This window comes from Phoca vitulina, unplaced genomic scaffold (genome assembly GCF_004348235.1).
Source record: "Phoca vitulina isolate PV1807 unplaced genomic scaffold, GSC_HSeal_1.0 scaffold35, whole genome shotgun sequence".
Taxonomy (NCBI): domain Eukaryota; kingdom Metazoa; phylum Chordata; class Mammalia; order Carnivora; family Phocidae; genus Phoca; species Phoca vitulina.
The window spans coordinates 6498206-6510783 of NW_022589738.1; the positions used below are offsets into that span (position 1 = coordinate 6498206).

At 34.5% G+C, this 12578-nt stretch overlaps 1 protein-coding gene across 13 annotated transcripts in view; it reads right to left on the reverse strand.

Moving 5' to 3' along the window:
- Positions 1–12578, reverse strand: part of DMD (dystrophin) — a 2446616-nt gene that overhangs the window by 1652805 nt on the left and 781233 nt on the right. The window lies entirely within an intron of this gene.

Below are 12578 nucleotides of genomic sequence, written 5' to 3' on the forward strand. Positions count from 1 at the left end.
TCAAACACAGCCATCTGGGAGAACAGCCTATGTGCCCTTCAAGGGTGAATGGTTAAACAAGCTGTGGTACATCCATACCATGGAATCCCACTCGATGATGAAAAGGAACAAACTATTGACACACAAAGCAACTTGGGTGAATCTCATGGGAAGAATGCTGAGTTGAAAAAACAAAGCCAACCTCAAAGGGTTACATATAGTATGGATTAAATATAACAGTTTTGAATAGCCAAAGTTCTAGAAATGGAGAATTGGGTAGCAATTGCCAGAGGTCAGAGATCAGGGTGAATGAGTGGGGTAGGTGGATGTGGTTATAAAAGGGCAGCATGAGGGGCCCCTGGGTGGCTCAGTCGGTTAAGTGTCTGCCTTCGGCTCAGGTCATGATCCTGGAGTTTCAGGATCGAGCCCTGCATCGGGCTCCCTGCTCAGCGGGGCATCTGCTTGTCTCTCTGCCCCTTACCCCACTCAAGCTCTCTCTCTCACTCTCTCACTCTCTCTCAAATAAATTGAATCTTTAAAAATAAAAATAAAAAAATAAAAGGGCAGCTTGAGGGATCCTTGTGGTGATGGATCAGTTCTGCATCTAGTCTGTGATGGTGGATACACACATGTACATGTGTGATAAATGTACAGAATTAAAAATACCTGTGCATGCATACATGAGTGCAAGTAAAACTCAGGAAATATGAATATTATTGGTGACTTATATCAATGTTGATGTGTGTAGTGATAGCATCCTATAGTTTTATAGTATATTACCACTGGGGTAAAACTTGGCTAAAGGTACACAGGATCTCTCAGTACTGTTGCTTACAACTACATGAGAATTTACAATTATCTCAAAATAAAAAGATTAACTATAAAATGGGCATCTGGGGATACTTTAACAGGAGAAAACATCACAATAATCCAAATAGGCACCTTCAGATTAAGGTCTATAGAGTGGGTGTGAAACTGTCAGAGCAGGAGTGAGGGTTAAGAAGTAACTCAGAGTTCTTTCCCTATTCACTATCTTTCGCTCACTGATCCTTTTGGTTGAATTTCCTTTGGTTATCTCAAGGATCCTGCCATTTTCTCTTGTCCTGAGGGCAGCAACCTGAGAGAGTTGCCCATTCTTCAGCCTCCCATGGATATCTTCTCTAAAGAGCCAACAGTCATTTTGATTAAACCTTTCATCTTCTCAGGCTCCAAATCCTTACTGGTCAACGTGTCACTCCAATCTCTCTTTCCCATTTGTTTCTTCCTTAAGTAAGATGGGTTCACCATTCTCTCACTCAATGGCAAATTATATTCCTTATCATTCACCTTAATTTTCTAAATATTATTACAACTTGAAAATATGAAGCTTTCTGGGAAATCCAGGTGAAAACAATAAAAAAGGCTACCCTTTGGTATAACTGTTAAATCACTCCCAATTATGCCTCCTATAAACTTACTTACAGGTCTAGTGGATAATCAGATACTCAAATTTATTTTTATATCCCAACAATATAAACATTATTGGTGTGTTGGCTTAAAATAAATGAAAATACAGAAAATAATGTAGAATCATTTGAACAAGGATAGAAGATCAAGATACAAGCCCATAGTTGAATTCCACATATATTTTATAGTAGAGGATATTACTGAGCTATGCAATAGATTAGATGTGAGGATTGGTACCATCAGGACTTTACAGAGAAGTCAGCCTGAAGCAGTATGCAAATAGACATTTCACTAAGGCTCAGTTGAGGAGTGGATAAATGGAAGTCCTGAAAATTGGTTAACATGAAAGACTTTGACTTTCTCGGGTAGAGGAAAGTCAAGGTGATAATGCCATTATAAGGTGTTACATGTCTATTTATTTCTGCAATGCAGATGCTTTTTGTTGAACACTTGAATTTTAGGAGTATCCCATGCAAGTTCTTCCTAACTGAGTTTACTGTAGCTAATTTGAATATTTCAAATTACTGAGTATTCACATAAATTTGTCCTACACAAGCAGATAATAATTTGCTATAATATTGTTGTTTTAATTGCACAAAGTAGAATACAACAAGTTTCTAGAATTCATTAGGGAAACAAAAAATAGAGATACCAGAGGAGATAAATAACTCAAGAGCAAGAAAGCACCATGATCTACATTTCACTTGGAGATTCCTTATGTGGCAGTAGAGGAAGGAGCTCCTCCATATAGAAAAGCTACTATAAATTTATCAATTGATTCACTGATGCGTTCATTCAACAAATACATTTTGGATACATGTCAGGCACAGATGTACTTAGAGCACAAAAGAGAAAAAGTGTTCCTACTTTCTGGAACTTAACTGTAGTGAGAATGATAATCAGACCATACGTTGTTGAAAATTCAGTTACTTTAATGGAGAAGATGTGATTTTTTTAGGAGACAGACCTATACTGGGGAAATCACTGCTGGTGGTTATGTTTGGACCTGCTATAGGGATCATCCTGGGGAGACTTAGAGCAAGCAACAGGCTTGGCTCAATCCACTTTAATAAGCCTTCTCCCTGTATCAGCAGGGAGACAGTTCCACTTCTTTTTTTATCCTCATAAAATCCCTCCTAAGATCCAATCTCTATTATGTCCAGGTACTGTGCTCAGCTTTGAATAAAGAAGAGCAAAATAGAACCCCTAATGTCAAAAAAAGCTCATAAGCTAATAGCAGGCCACACAATAAAAACTAATTAAAATTAAGTAGGATCTAGAAATTCCACTTCTAGATATATCCCCGAAAGAACTGCAAACAGGGACTTAAACAGATATCTCTATACCAATGTTCATAGCAGTATTACTCACAGTAGCCAAAAGGTGAAAACAACCCAAACGTCCATTGACAGATGAATGGACAAGCAAAAAATGTGGTATATACATACAATGAAATATTATTCAGGCTTAAAAAGGAAGGAAATTCTGACAAATTCTACAACATAGATGAATTTTGGAAACATTATGCTAAGTAAAAACAGCCAGACACAAAATGAGAAATATTATATGATTCCGCTTATATCTGGTGCCTAGAAAAGTCAAATGTATAGAGAAATAAAGTAGAAGAGAGCTTATCAGGGGCTGAAGTAAATACCATGTTTTATAAGTGGTGTTTCACTCATATATTCTCTATTTCATATGCTTAACCGACTGAGCCACCCAGGCACCTTGGTAGGTTTTTCTTTATAAAAAGGTTTTAGCATTTACTATTTTAACCAGCAATGTATATGAGTAGGCTCTTCCCTTCCCAGCAATAGAGATTTCTGCTTTTTCATTTTGCCTGTCTGATGAGTAAAAAGATTTTGCATTGTTAATTCATTTCCATGATTCCTACTTCATTTGGAATATCTTTTTGTATGACTGATGATTATAATTTCATCTGTAAATTGTCTGTTAATATGGTTTTTTCATTTTTATATAAGTAGTTTTCCTTCTTAATTTTAAAGAGCTCTTTGCAACTAATAGCTAACATTTATTGAGTACTTACCACATGTAAGACATGGTTTAATCAATTTTATGTAGTTCGACAATCTAATTTTTGTATTCATATTCATAAGTGAGATTGTCTTATATATTTATTATTTAATTTTACGTTTATTGACTGTTGGTACTATGGTTATTCTGACATCACAAAAGGAAGTGCAGGGTTTTATCTTCACATATGCTTTGGAATAGCTTAAAATATAGGAATTACCTATTCTTTAAGGATTAGGTTAAATTCACATGTGAGAATCCTGGTATATATTTCCATGGTAGATCTCTAATACTTACCAATGTTTTCTGAAGTAATAAGTCTAGTTTAATTTTCTGCTATTCTTATGTCAATTTTAGTAATTTACATTGTTCTAGGAGATCATCCATGTCCCAGATTTTTCAAAATTAATTTCACAGAATTGCCTGTAGTATTCTCTCAGTTTCTTCTGAATCTGTGGTTACACATCCTTTCTCATTACTAATCTTGTCTATTTTTCATTCTCTTCTTATTTTCTTTTGTTAGGATTAGAAGAGGTTCATCTCTTTTGTTGATCTATTCAAAGAGCTAGCTTTTGAACTGAATTCGACCTATATTTTTCAGTCTTCTATTTTGAATTTACTTTTCATTATTGTTTTTCTTTTTATAATCTCTTAAGATATATACTTATTTTATCTCTATCTTTAAAAAAACCTTAAGCCTATGAGGTTCTCCCTGAATACAGCTTTCACTCTGCCCACATCATCATCACAGTAAAAGTATGAGATAGTTACTCTTTTATATACATTTTACCTAGAGGGAAACAGAATGTCAAAATTACATGAAGCTTTCACAAGGTCAGATTTAAAACCAGGTCCAGATATGAGAGGTAATTCCTTAATTAAATCTAGAGAATTCTTCATTAAATGCTTTAATAGGCTCTCTCTAAATTAATAAATATTGCATACCACCATGTAGACAAGGAATATTATTTGTTTTGGTTATGTTTTGTCTCTCTTCAAATTACCAAGGACTATAAGAAATAACAATAATTAATAATCACTAAGGCTCTAAAAGAGGGAGGTATTTTGTCATGCCTCAAAGGGACTGTTCATGGTCTTTTTGTTACTATCCTGCCTCATCGACAGTCTAGCCCATTTTGACTCTAAATTCTCATATGCTTGGTGTTTTTATAATGCCATATTTCCTACTATGTAGCTAGGAATGATGTTGTTCTTATAAAAAAAAATCATTACAAGCTACTCTTAAATAATCATGTGCACAATAGCTTCTTTTAAATATCTTTCTAACATGTGCTCTGGAGTTATATCTTTCAAGGATTCTCAGTCCAATTTCTAAATAACTATGGAATGGAAAAACAAAAACTGAAATATGTTAAAATCTGTGTTAAATGGGGACACCTGGGTGGCTCAGTCGTTACGCGTCTGCCTTCCCAGGGTCCTGGGATCGAGTCCCACATCGGGCTCCCTGCTCAGCGGGGAGCCTGCTTCTCCCTCTTCCTGCTGCTCCCCCTGCTTGTGCTCTCTCTCTTTCTCTGACAAATAAATAAAATCTTTAAAAAAATAAAATAAATTAAAAAATAAAATCTGTGTTAAATGAAAATTATGTGTCTAGTAAGCAAAACAAAAAACATTTATATGACATATATGTTAATACATAGAACCAATGTGTGTGAGTGTGTGTGTGTGTGTGTGTGTGTGTGTGTGTGCGCGCGCATGTATCAGTATTGTGACCAGCACTAGATAGCAGGAAATTCAATATTGAGGTCATGAAGGACGCCCAAAGTTATGTTTTCCTGTTTTGCAGAATGAAAGCATCTGATACTAAATGAATAAGTGTGAAAATTGATATTGTGTGTGAAAATTAAATAGCATGCATTGAATTTTTGCAGACGCAAGTTCGCCTACACATGAAGATTGGCTTTATGAGTTCCTGCAAACAGGCCTAAGACTTTACTCATAAAGTAACATTGGATTCTAGCTCTGAGTTTTGCAGTGTTCTCTGTGCAAGATGCTTTATTCAAACTTAATTTTAGAGGATAGAAAATTCTCACCATTTGTCTTGCCATAATGGAACCTTCTTATGGCCCTAATAGAATATTTAAATGTGAACTCTTAGGAAAATATCCCTTGAATCAGGATGCACAAACTGCAAAAAAAGCACCGAGGAAACATAATGAATTAGCTTTCAAAATACAGTAGCCTATTGTTATCATGTGAGGACACAAACTAGAAGGAATTCCTTTTTTGTGCCCACACTAATACTTAGATAAAAGCACCAGATTTTGTACAAAAATATCTATTTAGTAATTCTAAGGTTAGTATATATTTCACAAATCAAAACCACAATGAGATACCACCTCACACCAGTCAGAATGGCTAAAATTAACAAGTCAGGAAACAACAGATGTTGGTGAGGATGTGGAGAAAGGGGAACCCTCTTACGCTGCTGGTCGGAATGCAAACTGATGCAGCCACTCTGGAAAATGGTATGGAGTTTCCTCAAAAAGTTAAAAATAGAGCTACCTTACAACCCAGCAATTGCACTACTAGGTATTTACACAAAGGATACAAACATAGTGACCCGAAGGGGCACCTGCATCCCAGTGTTCATAGCAGCAATGTCCACAATAGCCAAACTGTGGGAAGAGCCCAGATGTCTGTTGACAGACGAATGGATAGAGAAGAGGTGATATATATATGTTGGAATATTACTCAGCCATCAAAAAAAAAAATGACGTCTTACCATTTGCAACGATATGCATGGAACTAGAGGGTATTATGCTAAGCGAAATAAGTCAATCAGAGAAAGACAAATATCATATGATTTCATTCCTATGTGGAATTTAAGAAACAAAACAGAGGATCGTAGGGGAAGGGAGGGAAAAATAAAATAAGATGAAATCAGAGAGGGAGACAAACCATAAGAGACTCTTAAGTATAGGAAACAAACTGAGGGTTCCTGGAGGGGAGGTCGGTGGGGGATGGGATAATTGGGTGATGGGCATCAAGGAGGGCACTTGATGGAATGAGTACTGGGTGTTATACACAACTGATGAATCACTGAATTCTACCTCTGAAACTAATAATACACTATATGTTAATTAATTGATTTTAAATAAAATAAAAATAAACAAGATACTTAGCGTCTGCAAAATATATATATAATTAGGGTGCTAACCACTGGGCTCTGAGGAGCAATTCTCTTTCATTGTTTATTCAAGAGAGCAATGTTTGTTTTATCCCAGGTTTTATTTTATACCAGGTTCCTTTAGGGCATAGATGCAATCTAGCATTGTCAATAATATTTTTTTTTTTGAAGATTTTATTTATTTTGTGACAGAGAGAGACACAGCGAGAGAGGGAACACAAGCTGGGGGAGTGGGAGGGGGAGAAGCAGGCCTCCCGTGGAGCAGGGAGCCCGATGTGGGGCTCGATCCCAGGACCCTGGGATCATGACCTGAGCCGAAGGCAGACGCTTAACGACTGAGCCACCCAGGCGCCCCGTCAATAATATTTTCTACAAGCCAAATTTATATATCCCATGGTGGTTATAGTAAAAGGATTTCTATATATTATATTGATATATTTAAGATTTAAAAATACTGAAGAAAACCCTAAGTTTTAAAGCAAATCTGATATATGATGATTTAGTGAAAGGAGATTACTGACCTGGGCCAGTTTATATTATTTTTAATTAGCTTTAGAGAAAGACGAATAGCACATCAAATGTGAAATGCTACACAGTGACTTTAGAATGAGGAACATTTGACATAAAAATAATCATGATAGCCAGGTCAAATAATGGAAATGGAAGTTCTTAGGGCAGAGCAGAAGGAAGAAAAAAGATGAATAACAGCAAGGGAATAATATTCCTATGACAAAATTCTGAAGAATTTTTTCAGGCTTTTTAAACCTTTGTGGGAGCAGGGAAATGGATAAGCTTTCCCAGTTTTCGTTTGTGAATCATGTAAGCATTTGCAGTTCTAACTTGGAAGTTGTAGAATTATATCTCATTCAACATGGGAACCATCCTGTATCATTCAGCCAAATGAAATGAGGTTAGGGTTCGGACGTCCCTCACATGGGCTTCAAAGGATGTGGTTCTTTAAGACATTTCAGATTTCAAGATTTATCCTAAGAAGTGACTTCAGTTCCTTGATATGCAGAATACAATCTGAGCATTTTTGGAATTAGGGATGGGGTAGGAGACAAAGGTAAGCCATCATTTTCCTCATCAGTCTAAGTATGTGAGTTTAACCAAAAAATGCTGCAAATTGAATCTTATGACTTCACAAAGAATGACAAGACTTCAAAAGGAACCATGGAATGTCATCCTTAAAAGTTTGGGTAGATTTCCTTAACCAGAATCTTAAACAGTGACTAACAGTTAAGAAACTATCATGCATTGGAATTTATTATATAAAGATCCTTCCTGATACTTCAACCTCATGCAGATACTTCTACCTTCTATTTATTTGTTTTTTATACCCATACATTTCTCTCAAATAAATTGCTTATAACTGAGAATTTCATTCCAACATTCTAGACAACTAGGATTTGCTTTTAAAATGTGTGAGGCCCTTTTCATAAAACATCTGCCATTGTGTAGTCAAGCTAAAGAGACTTCTCCATATTCAAGAGAAATTCCTCAAGTATTTATGTAATCCTTCCAAATATAATGCATTTAAATGATCAAAAAATGCAGGAAAACCAAAGTAGTTTTGCTGTTTCTACAGCATGTGCTGTTATACTGTGTTTAAAATTTATGTAAAATTTTAAGACCTATAGACATAAATCATACTTATTTTTTTCCCTTGAGAGATGCATATCTTTCATAATTCAATGACGAATAGTTCAGTATACACAACCTAAAGGGTGGGCTGCATTGGCTTTTGTGGATTTGGCTCTCCACTTAGCAGGTTGTCTTTATTTCCTCTCATATATCTATCTTCCAAAAAAGAATTTTTTTAAATTTTATACAAATAAAGAAGTTTATACTAGAAAACACCTTTTTTTATTTTTATTTTTTTAATGGTATGAAAATTGGCAGAAACTTTTAAAGTGCAATTTTATTTATTTATTTTTCACTGATGCATTTTATGTTTTCTTTTTTTCTTTTTTCTTAAGTTCAATTAGCCACCATATAGTACATCATTAGTTTTTGATGTCGTGTTCAGTGATTCATTAGTTGCGTATAACACCCAGTGCTCAACACATCACATGCCCTCCTTAATACCCACCTTTTAAAAGCACATTTTGACCTAGAATGCATCCTAAGACTTAGTTCTAGGTCCAATGCTTGCTGTGAAGATACTATCCCTACTTTCAATGATTAAGCTTTACATACTTAGTCATTTGTTAAAATTTTTCACCATCTACCATATGCCACATGTTAAATAGTAAAGAAGGAGACAGACTAAAAAATGGACTGTTCTATCAAATTGCCTAAGGACTAGTGAAATAAGTTCAAATTTCTCTATATTTTGGATTTTTTTACGATTACAATCACTTGTCACAAGGTAGTTCTTTTTAACGGAACCGTGTTTTTACTTGCTTATACACTGCCTCTTTGGCAATAAAGATTTGAAGCAGCTAAGTTTTAAAAACTCCATAATGTTAAGAAAATAGAAACATTAAAGGGGTAAAAGAAAATTAAAACAAATATATCAAACCAGAGGTTTCAATGCAGGTAGTTTCATTGATCATAAAATGCAGGACTGAACTTTCTGGCAAAGTAGCTCCTATAGCTCAACTCAGCACAATTTCATATATGGAATATTATATACTAGAAGGCATCATTTGAGAAAATGAACTCTGTCCTCAGTAATAATTTCACAACATAGAATAAAAGATGTATATACTTTCAGTGTAATATTATTTATACTATAATAATATTTGAATTTTTATAAATACTATATATATCTTACACCCAGCAATATAGAATATAGAATGCTACTTTACTGAAACCAGAACCCAATACAGCCATAGCTTTCTAACCTTGAGCCATGTATACTGATTTCAAGGGGAAAATTTGGCAATAGTAACCCCGAAAACTTTTAAGTTACATGACTAACATTCACTATAATAGATGGCTACCTCAATTTTGAGTTTAATATGCAAGAAAAAATACTATATTACCTTGATGCAAGAAATGCACTGATCGGGGGGAGGATAACCAACTCACCTTATGAAATTATTTTAAATGAGAATTAGCTTCATTTCTAAGAGTAGTAATTTCCCATTGCATCTGAAAATGAATTTAAATATTACAGTATATGTTTGTGTATAATTTCTATATTCCATAAAAGAATATTCTGAAATAAGTACAACCATTTCTATTAGTACATTTCAGGGATGATGAAGTGGAACTTAAGTCATGGAATCATTTGGCAAAAATCCCAGAGTTAGTAAGTGACAGAGTTAAAAGGATATACTTCTTCTGGATCCTCAGAATGAACATATATAAGGTGCAGACATAGTAAAGTCCTATTGCATGGACTGAAAATTCAGTGTAAGAACTAATACTTGTCTAACATAAATTAACTTAAAATTTGGAATTTATATCTGAACACTGGATTTTATGAGTAATAAATGGAAGCAGTTTATATTCAGTCAAAGATACTATGTTCTGACATACTCCAAAATATGTATTATATGGCTATTTAAGTCTCTGAATACTTAAAGAACACATAAAATACTAGTTTTAAAGAACACTTTAGAACCCTCTTTATCTAAGATCATATGCCAGGAAGAGTGAATGCTATGTCATTTTTCAGATCAGTGACATTTGACAACCATTCAATCTAATTCAGTGACAATTTTCAATTATGTGATTAAGTGAATATATGAACATAGCTGACGTTTGAAATTTCAACCTAGGCTTTTAAATACTCACTTTGGATTTGTGGTTTAAATGTATAAAAATGATCTTATTTGTTTTGTGCTACTTCACGTTTGTACTACTTATACATTTGAAGTTACTTGGTAAAAATTTGCCGCTTTGTCATAGACAGTTGATGAGAGTGGTGTACAGAACATAAGTATGAGATCTACAACTGTGTCAGCTAATATTAAATCATATTAAATCAGCAAGTCCTGGTATACTATATACCCAGGATGTATTACAACACTACATTTCTTGTATGAATCTTTAAAATAATGATGGAGTGTATTCTATGACTTCAAAGAGGCATTGAGATTCATAAAATGTAAACATGGAAATCTTGGGGGTGCCTGGGTAGCTCAGTTGGTCAAGTGTCTGTCTCTTGGTTTTGGCTCAGGTCACGATCTCAGGGTCCTAGGATCAAGCCCCTGCTTGTCCCTCTCCCTCTGCTCCTTCCTGCTCTCTCGCTCTCTCTCTCTGTCTCTTTCTCTTTCGAATAAATAAATAAATAATCTTAAAAAAAACAACAACACATGGAAATCTTGGGACGGAAGAAGAGGAAACAAACTAGAATTTAGCCAATTAATGGAAGACAGGTACCATGATGTATCCAGAGGGCAGTTTAAAATACGATGGACAGTTAAATCTTCCTACCAGATTTTTAATGGCTAAATTCTTTTAACAGTGGAAAAAATCATTCATTATTCAATTTGACATAAAGTGATGAAAATGTCAAATCTCTGGTAGAGGAAACTCACTGACTGGAACTTACTTATATCTAAGGGGGAAAAAATCTATCAATAAACAAATTAAAATGACCCATCAAATGTTTCTTTTCATTTGAGAGACAATATGGTTAAAGACCTGTAGAACTGAATTCACAATGTCTGATGGAGACTGTCACAAACAAAACTGGAGAAGGGGAAAGGAATGGTAGAATGGCAATATGAGAGATGTTTCTGTTACCCGTGATTTGCTTTATCTAACTTCAACAAGTAGCAAGGAAATGCAAGCTGTGGCTATGTTTTATATCTTGAGCTGGTGTGAAGATAAGCTTAACCACTCGGTACAGTCAGCCTCTATTTCACAGGATTTTGTACTTTCTTTTGTTTGCTTTTTTAAACCATGGCCAACTTTATTACAAATGAGCTTTGCTCTCAGCAAATATTGTAATAAAGGTATCACTGCACTTGGAAGTACTTTATTCTCAATAAGTGGTTTTGAAAATAAATTATTGATAGCAGAAATAACTTCATGCTAAAATAGCCACTACAGAGAATGCAAATCAGAACATAAATGTGGTGTCTGAGCTCTACAGAGCTAAGCTGTGAGTGGCATTTGAGTGAGGATAGCAAATTAGACGTCAGGACAGAGAAAGGAAAGGAAACTGAGGCATGGAGGCAAATTGAGTTGCTACTTGAGAACAAGGAAATGTGCTAAAATGGGTCATTTATGGCAGAGGAATAGGCCAAAGTGGACAAGATCCTAAGAAGGAAGGAGAAAACAAAATGGACTTTACCTAAGATTTTGAAACTCCCACAAAGTAGCCTTTCAAAAGGGAAGCTTCTAATACCCCTTTAACAACAGGGAGGGCTAACTTTTTTCAAGTGATTTTAAAACTTAGGGGTGTGGATAGATTTGTAGAACTGTGATGCCCCTAATGATTTTCTATCAGCAATTGTCAATTTCTTAAAGTTTGGACAAACTTACCTCTGGTGCCATTAGACTCAGAATCCTTTGTGAAAGATTGGTTTTGTTTAATTTTATGATTTCTTAACTTCTCTTGGCTATTGATTAAGGTAGTCTATATTCCATTATGTTAATTCTCATAATTTATTATTTTAAATAGAACATCATCTAATTTAATTGCTTTTTTATTACCAACATATATTTCTGTGTAGATTCCATTTTTGGTTTCTGTATCTCTTAAACTTGTGCTTAATATTTTCTTTCTGTGTTTAAATTGCATATATTTGCTTTCCCCCCTCCTTTTCCTGATTAAATTTATGAGATTAGTCTATTTTATTATTTTACTACTTCTTTCTGACTTATTTATTTCTTCATTTATCTTTTATTTTCTACTTTCCTTAGGGCATTTTTTTTCTTTTTGTAACATTTATGGTTGAAATCTTGAATTAATTTATTTTATCTTTTTTTTAATGAAAATAAAAGCAAAGACACAAATTGAACCTCTGAGTAAAACCTAGGCCATTTCTCATGGAATGCTTTTTCCTAC